The sequence below is a fragment of the Dasypus novemcinctus genome, chromosome 3, assembly GCF_030445035.2.
Source record: "Dasypus novemcinctus isolate mDasNov1 chromosome 3, mDasNov1.1.hap2, whole genome shotgun sequence".
In the NCBI taxonomy this organism is placed as follows: domain Eukaryota; kingdom Metazoa; phylum Chordata; class Mammalia; order Cingulata; family Dasypodidae; genus Dasypus; species Dasypus novemcinctus.
In genome coordinates, this window is record NC_080675.1 from 90,658,845 (window position 1) to 90,667,588 (window position 8,744).

The window sequence follows — 8,744 nt, forward strand, 5'->3', positions numbered from 1 at the left end:
ACAATAGGAAAGCTCAGAATTGGAGAGTAGTCAAAGGAAGTTGAGTGGCCTTTTTAGGATCTTCTCCCCAGGGCACAGTGGAAACAATCTACCTGCCCTTCATGTGCCCCTAGGCATGTTTTGGCCGGGAAATCTGATCTGGGTAGGTTGTCTCCAGAATGACATACATGCACACGAAAATTAGCCCTCCAGGTCACTGTAGTTAGAGAAAATGAAATGAGTATAAAAAATATAGAGAGGAAAATTAATAATAATAATAATAATAATAAACAGAACAGGTTAACATTCCCAATGGAGGAATGGGGAAAGGAAACTTTCTCCTGGGGATGAAATAAGTACACAAATAGTGCAATCTCAAAAATTGTACTTTATATTCAGGGCAAGAAACAGATGAATAAGAGGTGAAGAAACCTGATTTGTTAAATACATGCTATTATAAAATTCCCAAATAAATTTAACTAAGTGTCAAAGAGAAGCATCAGCACAAAGCAAATCAATAAGAAAGCCCTGGGCTAAAGAGAGAAACTAAGGCCAGAATAATACATCAAGAACATCTGATACTGAGACAAAAACTACAAACCATGTTAAGAAACAAGAAAATATGGCCCAGTCAAAGGAACAAATTAAACTTCCAGATGCCATCAGGATTCGAGACAACTAATCAAAGAACACAAAAATAAAAAAATCTTATTAAATTCAATGAAATGGCTAAAGAGATTAAGGATATAAGAAGACACTGGGAGAAGCAGATGTGGCTCAAGCAGTTGGGTACCTGCCTACCATGTGAGAGGTCCTGGGTTTGGTTCCCAGAGCCTTCTAAAGAAGATGAGCAAGACAGTGAGCTGACTCAATGGGTTGGTGTGGTAAGCTGATGCAACAAGATGATGCAACAAGCTAACACAATGAATTGACAAAATGAGATGAAACAAGAAGACATAATGAAGAAACACAACGAGAGACACAACAAGCAGGACATAGAGGTGACTCAAGTGATTGGGCACCTTCCTCCCACATGGGAGGTCCCAGGTTTGTTTCCTGGTGCCTCCTAAAAAGAAGGTGAGCAGACACAGAAAGCACACAAGGAATAGACACAGAAAACAGACAATGAGTGCAAACAACAAGGAGAGGTAGAAGAGAAATAAATTAAAAAAATAAATCTTAAAAAAAAAAGAAGACACAGGGTGAACACAAAATAATTTGAAAGCAAGAAAAGAAAAATAACAGATCTTATGGTAATGAGAGGCACAATAAATGAAATTAAAAATATACTGAAATCTAAGCCCCCTCTTTATATAGATGTGAAGTGGACACAACCATTCCAAGGCCCACAGGATGGAGGAATAGCGTATGGATTAGAGTGGACTTACTGATATTCTATTCATGAACTATTGTGATTAGTAATTGAAGAAAATGTGGCATGGGTGTGGAGAAAGTGGCTATGATGCCTGCTGGGTGTGGGGAATGGGAGGAAGAGATGAGATGTGGTGTTTTTGGGACTTGGAGTTGTCCTGGGTGATGCTGCAGGGACAGTTACCAGACATTGTATGTCTTCCCATGGCCCACTGGATGGAATGTGGGAGAGTGTGGGCTATAATGTGGACCATTGACCATGATGTGCCGCGGTGCTCAGAGATGTATTCACTAAATGCAATGAATGTCTCATGATGATGGAGGAGATTGTTGCTATGGGGGGAGGAGTGAGGGAAAGGGGATGGAGGGTATATGGGGACCTCATATTTTTTTAATGTAATATTAAAAAAAAATAAAGACAAAAAATTTAAAAAATAAAAAATAAAAATATACTGAAGACATACAACAGCAAATTTGAAGAAGAAGAAAGGATCAGTGAGCTAGAAGACAGGACTCCTAAAACTGAACACACAGAATAACAGAGAAAATGTGAAAAATTGAACAGGGTTTCAGGGAGCTGAATGACAGCATGAAGCTTCACAAATATATGCATCATAGGTGTCCCAGAAGGAGAAGAGAAGGGAAAGGAGGCAGAAGGAATATTTCAGGAAATAATGGTCAAAGAGTTCAAAACTTCTTGAAAGACACTGATATCTAGGTCCAAGAAATGCAACATAATCCAATCTGAATAAATCCAAATTGACCTACTCCAAGATACATATGAATGAGAATTTCAAATTCCAAGGATAAAGAGAGAAATCTGAAAGCAGCAAGAGGACAGTGATTCATCACATATAAGGGATACCCAATAAGATTAAGATTTCCATCAGAAACCCTGGAGGGGAGAATGCAGTAGTATAACATATTTAAGATACTGAAAGATAAAAACTGCCAACAAAGAATTCTATATCCAGCAAAGTTGTCCTTCAAAAATGAAAGTGAGTTTAGAGCATTCACACTTAAACAGAAACTGAGAGAGTTCACCACCAAGTGAGAATTCATTATCTCTTCTGTTTTAAGGGAGTCTTACAAGAAATACTAAATGGAGTGCCGCACCCTGAACAGAAAAGACAGGAAAGAGAGGCTTGGAAGAGAGTTTAAATAAAGATTATCAGTAAAATTAACTAAAATTATAAAAAGAGTGGTGAAAATAAAATATAATCTAGGGAAGTGGATTTGGCTCATTGAATAGAGCATTTGCCTACCACATGGGAGATCCAAAGTTCAAACCCAGGGCCTCCTGACCCATGTGATGAGCTGGCCCATGTGCAGTGCTGATGTACGCAAGAAGTGCCATGCCACACAGCGGTGTCCCCCATATAGGGGAGCCCCATGCTCAAGGAGTGCGCCCCACAAGGAGAGCTGCCCAGTGCGAACAAAGTGCAGTCTGTCCAGGAGTGGCGTCACACACATGGAGAGCTGACACAGCAAGATGACACAACAAAAAGAGACACAGATTCTGGGTGCCTCTGACAAGAATAGAAGCAGACACAGAAGAACACACAGTGAATGGACACAGAGAGCAGACAACTGGGGGTGGGGCAGGGAAGGGGAGAGAAATAAATAAATCTTGGGGAAAAAAAAGATATAACCTATAAAATCCAAAGGACAAAATGGGTGAAGTAAGTACTGCATTTACAGCAATAACATTGAATATTAATGGATTACACTTCTCCATCAAAAGACACAGACTGGAGAATGTTTTTTTAAAAATGAGCCATCTATATACTGTCTTCCAGAGGCTCACCTTAGGCCAAAGGACACTAACATGTTGACAGTGAAAGACTAGAAAAAGGTATTCCACACATACAGTACCAAAAAAAAACTGGGGTGCTTTACTAATAGAAAAAATAGACTTCAAATGAAAAGCTGTTGTGAGATGCAAAGAAGGACATTATATGTGTATTAATAAAAGGGGAAATCCACCAAGAATAAATAACCATCATAAATATCTATGCACATAACCAGGGTACACCAAAATTACATAAGGCAAGCAATGGCAAAACTGAAGGGAGAAACAGACATCTCTACAATAATAGAGACTTCAACATACCATTCACATCAATAGATAGACCATTTAGACAGAAGGTCAATAAGGAAATAGGGAAGTGGATGTGGCTCAAGCATTTGGGATCCCACCACATGGGAGGTCCTGTGTTCAGTTCCCAGTGCCTCCTAAAGAGGACAAGCAAGACAGTGAACTGACACAATGGGCTGGCATGGCAAGCTCATGCAACAAGATGATGCAACAAAGAGACACAATGAGGAAACACAATGAGAGCCACAACAAGTGAGAGTGGAGTTGGCTCAAGCCATTGGGCATCTCCCTTCCATATGGGAGGTCCCAGGTTTAGTTCCTGGTGCCTCCAAAACAGAAGATAAGCACACAATGAAGAACAGAGACAGAGAGCAGACAGTGAGCACAAACAAGGGAGGGAAAAAATAAATAAAAATAAATTAATTAAATAAATCTTTAAAAAAAGGAAATAGAGAAACTGAACAATTTGATAAATGAACTACCCTAACAGACACATACAGAACAATGCATCCCAAAACAGCAGGATCCACATTCTTCTTAAGTGCTCATGGATCTTTCTCCAGGACAGACTGCAAAACAGGTTTGGTTTGACAAAACAGGTTTCAATAAATTTTAAAAGATTGAAATTATACAAAGCACTTTCTCTGATCATAATGGAATAAAGCTGGTAATCGATAACAGGTGGAGGACTGGGAAATGTACAAATTTATGGAGATTAAACAATACTCTTTTTTTTTTAAGATTTATATTATTTATTTATTATATTCCCCTCCCCTCATTGTTTGCACTTGTTGTCTGCTCTCTGTGTCCATTTGCTATGTGCTCTCTGTGTCTGCTTGTCCTCTCTTTAGGAGGCACCAGAAACTGAACCCAGGACTTCCCATGTGGGAGAGAGATGCTCAATCGCTTGACCTATCACAGCTCCCTGCTTTATTGTGTCTCTCATTGTCTTTCCTCTTTGGATCTCCTTGTTGTGTCATCTTGTTGCATCAGCTCGCCATGCCTGCCTGTCACACCATCTCTCTATCTTGTTCATCTTTTCCAGGTGGCACTGGGACCCGAACCCAGAACCTCCCATGTTGTAGATGGGAGCTCAATTGTTTGAGCCACATCTGCTCCCCAACAACACATTCTTGAACAGCCAGTGGGTCAAAGAGGAAATTCCAATAGAAATCAGTAAGTATATGAAATGAATGAAAACAAGAACACAGCATATCAAAACATATGGGATACTGTGAAGGCAATGTGGAGAGGGAAATTTATAGGTCTTAATGTCTACATTAACAGGGAAGAAATAATTAAAATAAAACACCTAATGCCACACTGGAAGAACTAGCAAAAGAAAAGTAAACTAATCCCAAATCCAGCAGACTGGGCTTTAGCATCAGTCAATTTACTGCATAGATGGCTGATTACATCAACATCAACCAGGGAGATTACCATCAGCAATGAATGACATTTTATCCAATCAGTTGAATTCCTTAAAAGGAGAAGTGATTTCAGCATTCAGAGAGAATTCCCAGCTCATCTTTGGACTGCATGTCTCCTGGAAACTCCATCAAGGACCTTCATTGGACTGTCATCAGAGCTTCTGCTTAGCAGCCTGCCTGCAGATGGACTTGTGCATCCCCATGGTCACATAAGAGACTCTTATAAAATCTTATACTATTTACAGATATCTCCTATTGATTCTGTTTCCCAAGAGAACCCTTACTAATCCAGGAGCATTAGTACAGGCCCCACAAATAAAAAAGATTATAAGATGATACTATGAACAACTGTTAGTCAAGATACTAGAAACATAGGCAAAATGGACAAATTCCTAGAAACACACAACAACCTACATTGACCTAGAAGAAACAGAAGACCTCAACAAACCAACCACAAGTAAAGAAATTGAAACAGACATCAAAAATCTCCCCAAAATGAAAAGCCCAGGATGAGATGGCTTCACAGGTAAATTTTACCAACTATGCTTAGAAGATTAAATGCCAACCTTGCTGAAACTCTTCCAAAAAAGTGAACAAGTGGGAACACTACCAAACTAATTTTATGATGCCAAAACCTCCCTAACACCAAAACCAGGTAAAGATATTATGTGAAAAGAAAATTACAGACCAATTTCTCTAATTAATATAGATGCAAAAATCCCCAACAAAATACTTGCTGATCAAATTCAACAGCACATTAAAAGAATTATGTTAATACATCATGATCCAGGTATGCAAGGGTGGTTCAACACAAGATAATGAATTAGTATGATACACCACAATAATAAATTGAAGAAGAAAAATCACATGATCCTCTCAGTTGACACAGAAAAGGGCTTTGACAAAATACAGCATCCTTTCTTGATAAAAACACTCTGAAAGATAGAAATAGAGGGAAACTTTCTCAACATGATAAAGGGCATGTATGAAAAACCCACAGCTAACATTGTACTCAATGTTGAAAGACTGAAAGCTTTCCCACTGAGATTGGGAACAAGGCAGGGATGCCCACTGTTATCACTGTTATTCAATATAATGCTAGATGATGAAGCTAAAGCAATTTGGCAAGAAAAAGAAATAAAAGATACCAAAACTGGAATCACTGGAATGATATGATCCTACACCTAGAAGTCCCCCAAAAATCTACAACAAAGCTACTAGAGCTAATAAACTAGTTCACCAAAAGTGGCATGATACAAGATAAACACACAAAAATCAGCAGTGTCTCTATAATTTAGTTACAAGAAATCTGAGGAGAAAATTAGGGGAAAAGTCCAATATTTAGGAATAAACTTGACCAAGGACGTAAGGAACCTGTATTCAGAAAACTACAAAACATTGCTAAAATATATCAGAGAGCTAAATAAATGGAAAAACATTCATGCATTGGAAGACTAAATATTGTTAAGATGTCAATTGATCTACAGAGTCAACACAATCCAGATAAAAAGTCCAACAGCCCCTTTTGTATAATGGAAAAGCCAAGAGTCCCATATATTTGAAAGAGTAAGAGGCACCTAATAGCCAAATATATCTTAAAAGAGAACAAAGTTGGAGGACTCTCACTTCACGATTTTAAAGCACATTACCTAAATACAGTGGTAAAAACAGGATGGTACTTGCACAAAACAGATATGCAGACTAATGGAACCAAATTGAGAGTTCAGGAAAAAGACCCTCAAGTTTATGGTTAAGTGATTTTTGACAAGGCTGTCAAGTTCTCCTAGCTGGGTCAAAGGGTCTTTTCAACAAATGGTGCTGGGAGAACTGGATAGCCATATCCAAAAAAAAGAAAGAAGACCCTTACCTCAATCTTATACAAAATTAACTCAAAATGAATCAAAGACCTAAGTATAAAAGCTAGATCCACAAAACCCCTCGAAGGAAATGTCTTCAAGATCTTATGGTAATTGGTGTTTGCATATTTATCTTGTATCACACCACTTTTTTTTTTATTGTAAATGTTTGGAACTGGATAGAGTTTAATGGCAACACATTATTGTGAGCATAACACTGCTGATTTATAAATGTGATTGTGGCTGAAAGCGGTAGTCTAGACGTGTAAATTTCAATAGAAAGAAAGCTAGAGGATAATCTTGGGATTGTATAACATAGTGAACTGGGTGGTGGATGAGGATTGTGGTTAATAGTACAAATACAAGAATGTTCTTCTATGAACTAGAATACAAATGTACACCATTATTATAAGGTGTTAAGAACATGGTAATACATGGGATAAATAAATAATGTAATTTAGGAATATAGTTAACTAATTTTGTAACATTTTTGCATCAATGGCAATGAAGGTACTATATAAATGCTAAGGATCAACAATGGGGTGGTATACATGAGATTTTTCTTTATAGAGTAATGAAAACATTCTAAAATTGAGGTGATGACAGCACAAATCTATGATGAAACTGAGAGGCACTGAATGTACACTTCAGATGGATCGTACAAGGTATGGGTCTGTTTAACAGTGAACCCAGTGGTGGGTCATGGACTGTGGTTAACAGTGAGGACATTCTTTCATGAACTATAACAAATGTACAATACTAACACACAGTGTTAAGAATACTGTGGTTTATGGAAAAAAGTATACCTAATGTAAGCTATGCACTATACTTAGTAGTAATATTTTGATGTTATTCTAGCAATTGGAATGAATGTTCCATAAAAATGCAACGAGTTGGTGGTGGGGTGGTGGATGGGAATCCTGTATGTTATGCATGATAGTTTTGTAAACTTACAACTTCTCTAATAAAAAAAATAATAATCTGTAAAGGTTATCCCCCAGCATGTAGGAAATTCAGAAGACATACGGAAATCAAGCATCAGAGTCTATTATTTTCTAAGAGCAAAGTAAAAGCCAATCTATCAAGAAGAATAGTTCCAATACCAGAGAATATTAAACCATTTTAAATATTTCTGTATGGAAAAGGTAGAGTCCTATCTGAAACATATATGAAAGATTTATCAACCCTTCTGAATCTGACTTCTTCCTGTCAATTCAATAGTATGGACAACTACTTGTAAGCAAGTTCTCCCACCAGGTCCTTCCAACACCTGCAGGTAGAGAAGTAAATTGGTAAACTAATTTTACATGCTTTACTTTATCCTTGTGAAAATCCTTAGTAGGTATTCTATGACACATTCATGAAAGATTGTAAAATGTTCTGTTAATACAGTATAACCTCATTTAAATAAAAAGACTGTAACATGATTTATGTGAGTATATATATGGTTATCCAGACCTCCAGAGGGACTATTTCTCATTCATTTGCACATAACATAACTTGCAGCTTTGAAAGCAAACACAAGCATGTCTTTTTTTCTTTTTTTTTCTTTTTTTTTTTTTTAATTTTTTTATTTTTTATTGACTTTGTAATAATATTACATTAAAAATATATATGTGAGGTCCCATTCAACCCCACCCCCCCACCCCCCCTCTCCCCCCCCCCCAACAACACTCGTTCCCATCATCATGACACATCCATTGGATTTGGTAAGTACATCTTTGGGCACCTCTGCACCTCATATACATTGGTTCACATCATGGCCCATACTCTCCTCTATTCCATCATGTAGGCCCTGTGAGGATTTACAATGTCCGGTGATTACCTCTGAAGCACCATCCAGGGCAGCTCCATGTCCCGAAGACGCCTCCACCTCTCATCTCTTCCTGCCTTTCCCCATACCCTTTGTCCATTATGTCCACTTTTCCCAATCCAATGCCACCTCTTCTATGTGGACACTGGATTGGTTGTGTCCATACAAGCATGTCTTTTAAAGTTCCTCCTCCACAC